The sequence below is a fragment of the Schistocerca cancellata genome, chromosome 8 (assembly GCF_023864275.1).
Source record: "Schistocerca cancellata isolate TAMUIC-IGC-003103 chromosome 8, iqSchCanc2.1, whole genome shotgun sequence".
NCBI classification, from domain to species: domain Eukaryota; kingdom Metazoa; phylum Arthropoda; class Insecta; order Orthoptera; family Acrididae; genus Schistocerca; species Schistocerca cancellata.
The window spans coordinates 527,610,198-527,625,655 of NC_064633.1; positions in this window are offsets into that span (position 1 = coordinate 527,610,198).

Consider the following 15,458-nt stretch of genomic DNA (forward strand, 5'->3'; position numbering starts at 1 on the left):
GAAAGGTCGTCGCATACTTGTTTGACAGTTTCAGGAGCCAAAATTGCTTTTAAAAGAGCTGTTGTTTTGGTTCTGCCCAACGCCACAATCTTCGCTGTGACAGAATCCTTAAAAAAAATTGGAGCCTAGCCTACAAGTACAGTCTACAGATTTCAAAGGCATGATGTTTAACGGTATGATAACACGTTGTTAATTTCGCTGCTGCTACCGAATGGCTCTGTTTTGATGACTTTGAAATACAAAAGCTGTCTATTTTTTTAAGTGCTTGAAGAGAGCATGTTTGATTTATGCTTTCGGCTGCCTAAATGATCTGTAATATCTGCCCTTCCTCCACGTGAAATCGAAACATCTGACTTACATATTCCACATTCCACTTCATAGTCATGCCTTCCTCGTTTGATGAAAAACCTATCTTCCGTATATTTGTCTTGAAACGTACAGTTTCGCTTTGGCATTTGGAGCTCACTTCACACACACGCAAATGTGAACTAAGCACAATAAGCCTCGGGCAGAGAAGCGCGTAGCTGCAACGCCTTAACTGAACTGAATCCCAAGACAAGAGCTAGTAATGGAAAGATAATGGCTAAGGCCCGTCATAGACACTGGCAGGTTGGTTGGTTTAAAGGGGGGGGGGGGGGGCCAAACTGCGAAGTCATCGGTCCCTTGTTCCCAGTAAAATAATTACACCACGGAAAGAAGAAAAGAAAGGAGACGTACAGCACAATAACAAGAGAAAGGAAGAACCAGAAGAACGACAGGAGGACAACCAACATTACTATGGACAAAAACAGGAAAGGAAAACATAGAGAGAAGCAAGAAACAGGTAGAAGGGGTAAAAACAAGAGAGCAGATGACCGTGGCTGGCCGACCACGACAGTAAAAAGGAAAAGTCAGCCACTCTGCGACATACTAAAACATCCACCCTAAAAGCATTAGAGTGGAGAACACAAAGGGACAAAGGACATGCGCTAAAACTTATATAGAACGATAAAACCCACCGTCGCGTGTAAAACGTAAAACTAAATTAGCGGATGAGGCGTTGTCAGCTAAAATTAATGGCAACGAGTGCAGTAACTGAAGTGTCCGTAGCAGGGCAGCCAAAGGACAGCTCACCAAGATACTGGCCACTGCCAGCCGGACGCCGCGCCGACACTGAGGTGGGTCATCACGTCGCAGGAGCACAGAGTCCCTGCGAGAGGCCAGCATGGAGGACCGCCACACATTCGTAGTCTCCTTAACGGCACGCAGTTTGTTGTGCATGCTGAGATTAGGGCATAAAATACGCCAACCCGCAAAACCTTGTGGCGTAGTACTGAACGCAGGTCAGTTGCAGAGAAGCCGATCCCCATAAGCGGTTTCCGAGTAGCCCGTTTGGCCAGCCTGTCGTAAAGTTCGTTGCCTGGGATTCCAACGTGACCTGGGGTCCAGACAAACACCACTGAACGACCGGACCGTTCCAGGGCATAGATGGACTCCTGCGTGGTCGCTTTCAAAGGATGACGAGGGTAGCACTTGTCGAGAGCTTGTAGGCTGCTCAAGGAGTCAGTACACAGAAGAAACGCTCCCCAGGGCATGAACAGATGTGCTCAAGAGCACGAGGTATGGCCACCAGCTCAGCAGTGAAAACACTGCAGCCATCGGGCAAGGAATGCTGTCCAATATGTCCTCGATGTGTATACGCGAAGCTGACGTGAGCATCAGCCATCGAGCTGTCAGTATAAACCACTTCGTGGCCTTGGTACTTGTCAAGAAACGAGAGGAACTGGCAGCGGAGAGCCGCGGGGTTAACTGAGTCCTTAGGGCCATGTGAAAGGTCCAGGCGAAGCTGCGGCCTAGGTGTACATCATGGAGGTGTAAGTGACAGGACCTCGAGTAGAGGTGGTAAAGGCAAGGACTCCAGTTCAGAAAGAAGGGATCGGACACGAACTGCAATTGGAAGCCCTGAACTGGGCCGCCGATGCGGGAGATGGACAACCGTGGGTGGGAAAAAGAGATGGTGATTCGGATGCGCAGGAGAACTACGAACGTGTTCTACGTAACTGGCCAGCAGTTGTGCACGCCTAACCTGCAATGGACGCACTCCGGCTTCCACAAGGACGCTGGTCACCAGACTCGTCCTAAAAGCTCCTGTCGCTAGGCGAACGTCACAGTGCTGCACTGGGTCGAGTAAACGCAACGCTGTGGGCACCGCCGAATCATAAACCAGACTCCCATAGTAGAGGCGGGATTGAACAAGGGCTCTGAGAGCTGCAGCAGCGTAGAGCAATCTGCACCCCAGTTGGTGTTGCTCAGGCAGCGGAGGGTATTGAAGTGCTGCCAGCACTTCCACTTAAGCTGACAAAGGTGAGGAAGTCAAGTCAGTCGGGCGTCGAAGACCAGTCCTAAGACTCGATACGTCTCCACTACAGTACGTGGATCGTCATTAAGTAAAGTTCTGGTTCTGAATGAACGGTACGACCGCGACAGAAGTGCATAACACACGACTTTGCGGCCGAAAACAGGAAACCGTGGGCTATAGAGTTCATGACTGCGGCTTGTGGATGGCTTCCTGTAGGCGCCGCTCAGCAACACCAGTACTGGTTGAGCAATATGAAATGCAGAAGTCGTTTGCATACATAGAAGGTGAGACGGATGGACTTGCAGCTGCTGCTAGACCATTAATGGCCACTAAAAATAGATACTCAATACAGAGCCCTGCGGGACCCCATTTTCCTGGATAGGGGGGAACTATGGGAGGCATAAACTTGGACACGGAAAGTACGAAGCGAGAGGCGTCTGTCGGCTTGACACCAGGGCAGTGACAGGAAGATGGGGAAGTGGTCACTACCACACAGGTTGTCGTGTGGTCTCCAGTGGATGGATGGGAGAAGTCCTGGCCTGCAAATTGATAAATCAATGGCCGAGTAACTACCGTGAGCCACACTGAAATGTGTAGCGGCCCCAGCATTTAAAAGGCAGAGGTCGAACTGAGACAGTAAAGTTTCCAAATCTCTGCCTCGGCAAGTAAGCACGCTGCCACCCCACAAGGGGTTATCGGCGTTAAAATCTCCTTAAAGTAGGAAAGGTTTAGGGAGTTGATCAATCAGTGCAGTTAATACATTCAGGGATACTACACCATCTGGAGGAAGATATTCATCGCAGACCGTTATTTCCTGCATCTCCTTATTCTGAGAGCCACAGCTTCAAGAGGCGTTTGAAGGGGCACAGATTCACTACAGACTGAGTTTAGGACATAAACGCAAACTCCACCTGACACTCGATTACAGGCGCTACGGTTCCTGTAGTATCCCTTATAACTGCGGAGGGCAGGGGTCCGCACTGTCGGGAAACAGGTTTCCTGGAGGGCAATGCAGAAAGCAGGTGTAAAGCTTAATAGCTGCCGTAGCTCAGCCATGCGGTGGAAAAGACCGCCGCAATTCCACTGGAGGATGACGTCATCGTGAGACTCGGAAGGCATGGAACATACAATGAGGCAGTTTACGGCCCAGGGTCACCTGCTGCCACCTACTTTGTGCCTGAGCAGTCTATATCCATTGTGTCTGAGGGTCCAGCGAGATCTAGATCCTCAGCAGATGTCAGAATCTCCACCTCATCCGCAGACGCAGAGCTTGGAGGTAGCAGTGGTGTGGGTGCCACCGCAATTTCCTTTGTCTTAGGGGTTTACTTTTTGGATTTGTCTCGCTGTTCCTTGGGTTTCCCTGGCTGAGAAGACTTCACTGACTCAGTCTCCGGGACTGAGAATGAGCGTGAAGCCCTGTGACCAGCTGCTTTTGGGCTCTTCAGCCACTGGCGGGTGTCACCTTTCCCACTTGCAGAAACCTGGGAAGGGAGTGACCCAAGGGACCCCTTCCTAGCGAGAGCAGCAGAAGAAGTTGTACACTTCTCCGGCTTAGAAGTGGGGACGGACGTCCGCAATGGTTGGGGGAGGGGGGGTGGGGGTGTTGCTCCCGAAGTAGGTGGTGCAGGAGCAACAGGGAGGGAACTGCTCCCCACTATCAAGGGGGCAGGTGGTGTAGTCTTCCGGCTCTGAGAGGTGACTGGGGTTGGCGGAGCTGATGGGGCTAGAACTGTTGTAGCGGCGGCGTAAGACGATGTCATGCATAGAGGATGTAAGCGTTCAAATTTCCTCTTAGCCTCAGTGTATGTCAGTCGGTCCAGGGTCTTATACTCCATGATTTTCCTTTCTTTCTCGAGAATCTTGCAGTCTGGCGAGCAAGGCGAATGGTGCTCTCCACAGTTGACACAGATGGAAGGTGGGGCACATGGAGTATTGGGATGTGATGGGCATCCGCAATCTTGACATTTGAGGCTGGAAGTACAGCGGGAAGACATATGACCGAACTTCCAACATGTAAAGCACTGCATTGGGGGATGGATATAGGGTATTACATCACAGTGGTAGACCATCACCTTGACCTTCTCAGGTAATGTATCACCCTCGAAAGCCAAGATGAAGGCACCAGTGGCAACCTGATTATCCCTCGGACCCCAGTGGACAGGCCAAACGACATGTACACCTCGCTGTTCCAAATTGGCGCGCAGCTCATCGTCGCACTCCAAACAAAGGTCGCTGTGAAATATGATACCCTGGACCATATTTAAGCTCTTATGGGGTGTTATGGTTACAGAAACATCCCTCAGCTTGTCACGCGAGTAACGCCCGTGACTGGTCAGAGGATGTTGTTTTGATCAAGACTGACCCAGATCTTATTTTGGACAAGCCCTCCACCTCCCCAAACTTGTCCTCTAAATGCTCAACAAAAAAACTGAGGCTTCATCGTCATGAAAGATTCCCCATCAGCTCTCGAACATACAAGGTACTGGGGCGAATAAGAGATGCTGCCATCCTTACCCCGACATTCCTCCCACGGCGTGGCCAGGGAGGGAAACGATTTGGCGTCATACTTCTGTACACTGAATTGCGCCGATGAACGCTTAGAGACTGCTGGTGTTTGAGCATCAGCAACAGATGTACTACACTTCATTGCGTGTAATCCACCCTGATGCCACCCATTTGGACCAGCGGCCCTCCCCACAGAAGCCACCCAGCAGCAGCGAAGGCCACCTGACAGGACGGCCACTGCCAGGAGTCCCGATGCCCCAGGGGGATGGGCATCTACCCCTTGGCATACGGGGGGAGTTACGGCGCAGGCATCAGCAGAGCGATCCCTGTGTGATCAAGGGGCTACAACCAACAGGACACATGGCAGTCCCACCACAATAGACTGGATACCGTGCTGGATATCAGGTGCAACCAAGCAAACAAGTCCATTATCATCGTCAGCGTTGGAAACGATGCTGCACAGTTGATGGAAAAATATGCACCCAGAAGGGTGACCTCGCCCAGCAGTTGTAGAATGAACAGAAGTGCAGATTCACGTCGACGAAGGATGTGACAGGTCTCAGCACATGATGGACACGATGCACCATGTAAGGCACCCTTCCCCAGTTGGCCTGCTCTTTGGGAAAATTTTGAAAAATGGTGGTCAAACCCTACAGGGGACCATCACAAAGGCCGAAACGTGTAAGACACCTTTTAGTCGCCTCTTACGACAGGCAGGAACACCTCGGGCCTACTCTGACACCCGGAGCCGCAGAGGAGAAGCTAGCAGGTGCAACAATGAAACAAAAATCATTATTTTTTGCTTAACAGTGACAATTGAAATACATATCCACGCCAACATTTGGGTGGAAGCATACCCGAAACGACTAAGTCTGTAAATATTCATCATTTGGATTTGCAGCTCCTTCTGTTTCCCGTGTTTGCAGTTAAAATTGTTGGATGTAAGGTCCAAGGTTAAGCACAATAACGTTTCCCCAAGATCCGAAACATGTTTCAGCACCACTGTGCCATCATCAGTGGGTTTCTGTTTTATTTAATCTGTAATGTGAACATTTCTACTAAATGATAACAAAATTACGGGAATATTTAGTTCAAACAACAATTCGTTTCTTTTTGTTAATACCTTTACACTTGGTTTGCATGGTTTTTCAAGATCACTCGTGAATTATTTATTACACGTAGCTAGTCATATGCAACCAAACGATGTTGATGAGAATTTTTGTTGGGAGTTAACCTATCATTTTATGCCCTAAACGTAATTCAGCTTCTTGCGGTATTTCGCGCCTATATTCGTTTTTGCTAACGTTTTTGTGTGGCAAGCTGAGAAAAAAGGCTTGCCACACAAAACGTAACTACAAATTAATATATCGCGACAAACTATGTTCATCATAGTGTCTGTTGCCCTGAAGTCCATCTCACCTCTTGGCAATTTGGCTTCAAGTTTTGGCCCTGTTGATGCGAAATGTAATTACTGCATTTGTTCCTGTTTCATGGAAGCAGTGGAGGAGATATAGATATAAACCAACGGCTCCTTGGACTGTTTAAATGGGAAATTTTCGACTACCCGCCTAGCGCCGAATGACATCCATCTTTCCTCTGAAAGGGAGAAGTAGCTACGAGGGCAGCGCTTCAAAACTGGCGAGAGGTTCATGACAACACCGAATCCAAAAAAATGGTTCAAATGGCTCTGAGCACTATGGGACTCAACTGGTGAGGTCATTAGTCCCCTAGAACTTAGAACTAGTTAAACCTAACTAACCTAAGGACATCACACACATCCATGCCCGAGGCAGGATTCGAACCTGCGACCGTAGCGGTCTCGCGGTTCCAGACTGCAGCGCCAGAACCGCGCGGCCACTTCGGCCGGCCAACACCGAATCCGATTTCAATTCATTAGCGACAACATTTGATGATGAGGGTATTGGAAAGCTTGCCTACAGGCACGACAAAAGCTCAGTCGTTGTCAAAAAGTAATCTAAGTAACTTTTACAAATAAAATATTTATACACACTTCTGTTAAATTTATGGCCTATCCAAGGTCGAGAAAATGCCCTCGCACACGTCTTTGTAATAGTGAAGTCATCAGTTCTCGCTAGCGACAACTTTTTTACTTCTATTTGAATCACGTACTTATTATGAAATAGAAATGTTAATGAAACACATTTAATCATATATTTAACAAAAATAAAATACTTTATTTTTAATTATTATCTGTGAAAAAAGGAGTATTCACACTAAATTAAGATTTGGTGAAAAAAAAAAAAACATGACATGCCAAACAGAAAATAAAATATTTTTATTTCTATATACTGAATATTAATTGTTGATAGACAGTTTTCTCATTTAATCGTACGTCACTGCGCACTTCTGTATAAAATTTTTGTTTACATTCTAGTCATTTGTTAAACGAATCTAAACGACGCCGATCATCAGCCTTTGATTTGGTTCGCACAGGCTGCGAGGCAGATGTTACCGAAGAACTCCAACAAGTCCACGACACGATGCTCGCTGGTTGTACAACGGAAGCACGAGCCATAGCAGAGGCCATAGGAGTGTCGGCAGAAGCTGGTATTAATATCTTACACGTTGGCGATAAAAAAATCTTCGGCCCCATGGATGCCGCGATTCCTGCGCAATAAAAAGGGGAAGTCTTTCAATTTAGAAGCTGTCTTTGGAGCAATTTACTCTTAATCGCGATATGAAATACCATTCGCCACATTCAATAAGAACTACATTCCTCATTACAGCCCATAAATATCGCAAGACAACGGGTTCCTTCCTACAAACCTGCTGTAAAGCAGGCGATGACAGTTCCATCTTACGGCAAAGTTATGGCGACGATTTCTTGAACAGCCAGAGACGTGAAACTTTATGACAGATTAAAACTGTGTGCCGGACCGAGACTCGAACTCTGGACCTTTGCTGCCTCTGGCGGACAAGTGCTCCACCAACTGAGCTACCTAAGCACGACTCACGACCTGTCCTCACAGCTTTACTTCCGCCAGTACCTCATCTCATACCTTCCAAACAGTGCAGGAAATGTGGGACTGGCAGAAGTATAGCTGTGGTTCAAATGGCTCTGAGCACTATGGGACTTAACATCTGAGGTCATCAGTCCCCTAGAACTTAGAACTACTTAAACCTAACCAACCTAAGGACATCACACATATCCATGCCCGAGGCAGGATTCGAACCTGCGACCGTAGCGATCGCGCGGTTCCAGACTGTAGCACCTAGAACCGCTCGGCCACTCCGGCCGGCAGTAAGCCTGTGAGAACTGGTCGTGAGTCATGCTTGGATAACTCAGTTGCCCGCCAGAGGCAGCAAAGATCCCGAGTTCGAGTCTCGGTCCAACTCACAGTTTTAATCTGCCAGGAAGTTCCAAACAAGCGCACACACTGCTGCAAATGAAAATTCATTCTAGGTGCGGTAGCAATTTTAGTCAGACTTACGAAAAACAAAACAAAAATAAAAATAGAAAAAATCATTGGGGAATACTACGAGGGGGGGGGGGGTTCAATAAGTGATGCAACACATTTTTTTTTTCTCGGCTAATTTTAGTTGAAAAAACGCGCGGAATTTGTTGTGGGATAGTAGGGAACATTCCCACTTCAGCCCCTATAGTTTCATGAAGGTCCCATAGGTGGTGGTGCTTTACGTAGCCTTCAAAATGGCACGTGTAGGGAAGTGCGTTCCAGGCAGAGAGCTGTCATTGAGTTTCTTTTGGCGTGAATCCAGAGCATCGCAGATACTCATAGGCGCTTGCAGAATGTTTGCGGAGACATGGCAGTGACAAAAGAACGGCGAATCGTTGGGCTACGCGTCTGCCATCATCGCAACAACATCGCGCAAACGTGTCCCATCTCCCGCAAGCCGGCCAGCATATTCTCACAGCTGTGCTACCTCCAGGAAAATGAAGAAAAGACTTGAGCGTGTTCGTCTCCACAAATATTCAAACTCTCTTCCTCTATGACAAAAGCAAGGCCTCACCCAAGTCTGCGCGCCCGAGAGCAGCTCACAAAAGTTCACTGAGGTGTTCCTCCTTATCCACCCTACAACCGGGATATCCCACCTTGCGCGGAAGCAGTACGTGGATGACGGGCAGCTTACTGATGCAGCAAGACGATAGACCCGACGTCGACTTGTAGAGTGGTACCACGCGAAGATGCAGGCCTTTCCTGTAAGGGAGCGAAAAGGCATCGTAGATTATGTTAAAAAATAGAGTTTTGCAGCCAAAAGAGTGGAGAATAATATGATGCACTGGAATCCTGAATAAAACTAACCTGCTTTCACAAAGAAATGTGTTGCATTACTTATTGAACGCCCCTTGTACAATGGGCACTGGACTGCTCGTTTTCACAAGACATCGTACCAGCACATCCACGTGGAGCTGCCTCCGCAAAATTTCACGACTTGCGTTATGAATTGCTGCCACACTTATCAGGATCCACCCATCCTCGCTCCATGCCGTTTCTTTCTGCTCCCAAATACGAAGAAATGGCTCACAGAAAAAAAACAAAAAAAAACTCTTGTGGTCAAACAAAGACAACATTTTAAACACACTGATAACTTTTTTTAGGGAACAAGATGTCTTGTGTCTCAGTGGGATAAATGTCTTTACGCATGTGGTGATTACTTTTGAACGGGACCATTCTTTGGTCCCGTTATGGCGGGTGTTCAGTTTTTCATTTGACTGCCGCTCTTATTTCCATGGGAACTGCTGTTACTGACACTGTTTGGTTCCAACACAAAGGCTCAATAAACCGCACGCGCCGGTGTGCAGTGGTAGATTCATTCTACGGACAGCCTAGTGGCAAGAAGAGATGCCACTTTCCGCCACGGCAGCTCTATCCAGCACGGTGTGCACGAGAGATGGCAGGCAGAGTTGTGCGCAGAGAGCTTAGACCAAACTTTTCTGTTTGCCGGGCAGGTAGGCAAAAGCCATACCCCGCATCTCAACTAGTGACTGTACATTCTGCGCGAAGCAGGCAACAACCTGACGTAACGGATTGTTGGAATAACAAAGATTTGCTTACTAACGAAGTTCAGAGATGGATTCGGGTGTGCCCTAGACAGCACGGTCTAAGGTTGTTCAGCGATAATTTCTGAGCATTTTGGTGTAAGGGACTGGTGGTCTCTCACGGTTCGTTTCAGAGTAGTAATTTAATTGCGATTTAAACAGACTGTTAACAACTACCTCTGTGAAAATACCTTCATAATATTGAGAACCTCCAATATGCAATCCCCAAGAGATAGAAAGCATGATACAGAGTAATGCAACTCTTAACACGAAACAAATATACTTTTAACATATATTCAATCCGTTCTGTAAGTGTACAAAACAGAACGTAATAAATGCAGACCTGTTCCCTTTACGGTAGTGTTTCCGAACTGGGGGTAATTATCCCTGTAATGTTTTGAGAGGTAAAAGAGGAGTTCAATTGTGTTTCGATCATAGAACTAAATTATTTTTAAAAGATTATTAGCATTATCACTATTTCAGTTACCAATAATACATTTTTTATTTTTCAAATATTAGGGGCGTTCAAAAAGAAACGAGCTGGAGTCTGGAATGCGCAAGCCGGTGACCGGAGCGTAATATCGTGGCTTGTGTAACGAGGTGTGGTTCCGACCAGAGCGTGGAAGTTCACAGCCCTTCGCTAGAGGGCACGCGTGCACGTCACGTGACTATACAGGGCTAGCAGCAGCATGCATCAATCTTCCAACGCTGCCAGTCGCAATGCTAGCAGTGAGATCGAGGCGTCAAAAGAAGGGCAAAGAGGTGTTGTTCGTTTTCTGACAGCGGAAGGAGTAGGAAGAACGGACATTCATCGACGAATGTCACAAGTGTATGGCGAACACTGCATGTCCCTTGCAAGACGTGCCCTTAGCGCTAGGATTTCACCCGGAACAAGTCCCGCCCATTCACCCCCCCCCCCCCCCTCCACGCCTCTCCATAGTATAAGGCCCTCCCCTAAACAGCCGCCAGTCCCCAGTTCCGCAAACTGGAAGCTACAACAAAGTTGTTATCGTCACAGTCCAACACACGTTACACTGTGATGAAATTCAGTAATGATAAGAAATTTAAGTTGTTCTGGATGGTAATATAACATGAATTTGCATTATTAAAGAAATAAAAATATTTATAGAGAATTGATAGCATCGCCAGCAATAAAAAACAAAACAAAAAATAACGTGATGTTATTTAAGGGCAATAAGGACAAATTTTCATAAACTAATTCACTTATTAATAATACGTTTATTTGAGGGTAACAGCAGAGCAAACATACAATGCGAAAACAATGGTCTTGAATCTGTTATGTAGATAGTAAAGCCACGGATGCAGTCGACTAACTCTGTTGTCTAAAATCAACGTTATATAGAAATAACTGAAAGTCGTTTTGTTTATGTAGGCCCTCATAGTAACTCACGAAAATTAAAGAATGTAAGAATGCCATAAAGTAGAAATGCCTAATGAAGGCAGTACGATATTTCCTTATATGACATATTTCGTTGGTATTTGCATGGGTAATGGGTGATTTTTAACTTGTAAATTCTTCCAATGCCATACCCGCGCATTATAAACGAGGTTACAAAGAATTGTGGCTGTTTCTGCGTGATTAATGTACTATATGCTGTTGCAAACGTCTCAGGGAAATAATCTGTCGTTATTCTTTGTCCTGTCTATTTTTAACCAAAAGATTCATTAATTTTGTAAATTTCATTCAAACCATTTTAAAAAAATAATAATGATGATGTGTATGGTTGTCACAGAACAGTTATGGAGGAAATAAATGCTGCAGTGTTTCACGGCTGTAAAACGTCCTTCATGCTGTGCTAGCTCTTCTTCCACCCCTAAAACTTTTCAGCAAAACTATTCAGTGAATAACACGCGAAAACAGCGTGAATCGATCTAGCAGGAACAAAGTAATTTTGATGCCCTCTGGAATTATAGTGAACACTGACGCCTGTTTCGCGCATACTGTCTGAGTTCTGAAACTCAGAGTGTCAAGTATACCGTGGTTCATATTTCTCCGAGCAAATTATTATTTGAGGGTAGGTTTATCCTGTTTTAGCTTTGGGTGCTTTTTCTCACACAGAAGTATGTTTCTTCATAGGCTATTCATCTAAATACTGAGTTCTCGTATTTAAAGAATTCAGTGTTAAATTGTTTTCTCTTATGTTTGCTGTGGAAGTACCTGGCACAGCTGAGGCCAACTGTGCACGTTTTTTGTAACGTGTCTTTTAACTATCTGGCGAAATTTAAGACCTGGCAAGATATTAATTTAACATTCACTCCGAACGAGTGCAGCCGAACGCGGTAAACCACGTGGGTCAACTGAAACGATGCCCAAGCGCCGAACAAAGACCGACAAAACCGGGGGTGAGTGGGCGGGACTTGTTCCGGGTGAAATCCTGGCGCTACCGATTCCTCCTTGCAAGGGTAAAGCGTGGCACAAGCGCTTCAGGGAGGACAGCTGTCGTTAGCCGGCGATGCACGGTCTGGAGCATCACACTGCATTACCGATGACATCGTCCAGCTGGCGGATGCACTCATTACCCAGGACCGCCGAGTGACAGTGAAAGCCATAGCCACATTGGTCGGATTGAGCGTCGGAAGTGTTCACACCACCATGAAGGAACGACTGCACATGCGTAAAGTGTGTGCCCAATGTATGCTCCACAGTCTTCAATCACACAAGGAAGCGTGTCGAATGGCCCACTGTCTTGCTCATCTGCAGCGCTATGCTCGGGAAGGGAATGCGTTCCTGGCACGAGTGGTGGCTGGAGATGACTCATGGTGTCATCACTTCGAACCTGAGTCAAAACGACAAAGTCTCCAGTGGAAGCATCCAGGGTCACCACCACCAAAAAAAGCCAAGGCCATCCGCACGAGTGCAGGAAAGGTTATGCTGACGTTCTTCTTTGACCAAGATGGCCCCCTTCTGATTTACATCCTGTAGCACGGGACAATAATGAATGCTCAGCGTTACTCGCAAACCTTGACCACCCTTCGCCAAGCCATCAAATCAAAACGACCAGGCAATCTCTCCCATGATGTCGTTCTGCTTCACGACAATGCAAAGTGTCATACGGCTAACACAGTCGCGGCACTCCTGCAGAAATTCAAATCGGAGGCTCTGAGTTGCAATCGATTCACCTCGGACGACGACGTGCAGCCGTACGTGTGGAACTGGTTAACATCGCAGCCCCAAGAATATTATGAGACTGCCATTCACCGCCTTCTGCCACAGTGGAACAAGTGTCTCAACACCCAGGGTCAATACTTCTAACATACAGGTATTGGTTTCTGTAATTATGACGCCGGCTCGTTTCTTTTTGAACGCCCCCTATACCAGCATTAACACGACACACATTTTGATGGAGGGCAGAGCTTGTGACGTGAATGTAAGGACATCATCATCTTCACATGAACCACCGAGTACAAGAATAATTTCTGCTGTACATCTATGGCAGTGTAAGTGAGACCTATACATTTTTTTTTAATATCTCGTGATAATGCCTTCCCGAAGCCGTAGGTAGTTACTGCAATTGACTAGAAATTGCTTCATTTTCACTTCCCAAAAATCTATATTACTAAATAATCAACTTGAGGCACGATCCCAGTTTCAGGTTGCCTATCTAAGGGCTTCCTGGGGCAACAAATTTTTTTATTTTTATTTTCGGTGTTAAAGGTTTAACACAATAAGAAAAGAAGTTAAGCTAGAAACTGAGTTTATGTCTCTAGGCAGCGTAACTCGCAACGCGCAAGTTACCATCTCTATATTCATCTAGTATTTGACAATGAGGGCAATTAGTGACTTCAACAAACTTTACACACAATTTCAACTAATTTTGAATCTTCTTCTCGCTGACACCTCCCACAAAATAATGAAAGAAAAAAGTGTATCGCTTGCTATACTTTGGCTGTTCATGCAGTAAAACCTGAGCGTCAAGCATGACGTTTTGACGTATTACTTGCTTTTACTTCTACATCTGCTCGCAGTACATTTTACAGACGTCATCCACATATGCCACTGAATGTACCAGCAAAATTACATCACTGTACAATACACAGGTCAGGGACATATGTCGTCATAAACATTAAGATGCGTGAAACGGGAATTTCACACTTGGATTTTCGACTCTTTAAAGAATCGACGTTGTCGTTTCTTGTAAATCAACTAATTGACATCACAACACAATATAAAACACGTGACGGCTTCTATGTTGCCGTAGGATCTACACTGTATTATTTATTGTTATTATTTATTAATATTATTAGTGATCAGAGACAGAGGATTGGCAACTTGAAATCGTCTAATTTCTGTCAGTTCAGGAGGAAGGGGTAGAGCAGTCAACTGATTTACAGACAGTAGGCGTTAGTATAGTGCACGCATTTTAACTTGGTTCGTTTTCATTGTGGATGTAGTATGTGGGTGAATTAAATACGCTAGTGAGAGGGGTGGTGCAGAGGAAGCCATGTTTTGTAGCAATGTCTATCCTCAATGTGGATAGCTTTCTTTCCTGATGAGTTGCAGCTAGCACCCACGGTGCAGTGACAACTGCTTCATCATTCTACAGAAAAAGACTGTTAGAAACAATCAGTATCAATTGTGTCATTTAGTCATTCGTTAGCGTTTTAATGAAACACCTACAAGCACTATATAACATACATCTTGCGTCACTTTAAAAACGAAAGTTTTAAAAGAAAACTCATTTTCATTCTAGAATTTAGTTGGGCGATAACGTTGATAATAATAGGAGACGGTTGGGGGTGGAAGGGGATGTACGAGATAATATCTAATGGGTAATGGTTGGGAACCGCTGCCTTCCATGTACTGCCCGAAACATCGACCACCACTATCACGGCAGTGGGCAACGTGCCGCCGACAGAGTTGCAGGAGTCAGGTGTACCTGCTCGACACCTGCGAAAATCTTAGCAATCTGGTCCATCTGCGTGTCGACTGTAAACTAGGCTCTTCATATGCTCCAAGTCCACTGGTGGTTGCATATTACAGATTTCTTCGCGGCTGTGAAGGTATTTTCGCAACTCGGGTAACTAACCGTGGAAATCGTAAGTATCTCGTTATCGTGTACCGAGACACTAGAGGCCGCAGGTCTCTCTTATCAAAATACTACTACTACTACTACTACTACTACTACTACTAGTACGTGATCAGGCCCAGTGGACCGCACGAATCTACAAGTTTCCTACTCCACTGTATTCTGTCCATTGCTGCTATCCGCCATTCTTCCACATCTATTGACACTTGGTTTAAATCTTCATGGAGTCCATCCCTCCAACGCTTCTTGGGTCTCCCTGGCGGTCTCTTTCCTGTAGGTGTGAAATCCAGGAGCTTCCGAGGCCATCTGTGATCCTCCATCCTGGCCACATGGCCGGCCCACTGCATTCGTTTGGCTTTGACAGTTCCTGATATGCTGGGCTGCTGGTATAGTTCCTCAAGCTCTTGGTTGTATCTGATCCTCCATTCCCCTGTATCTGCATCCACAACCGGACCGAAGATCTTCCGAGGCACTTTTCTCTCAAAAACAAGGAGCTTATGGAAGTCCTGTTTCCGGATACTCCATGTCTCACAGCCATATAGAACAA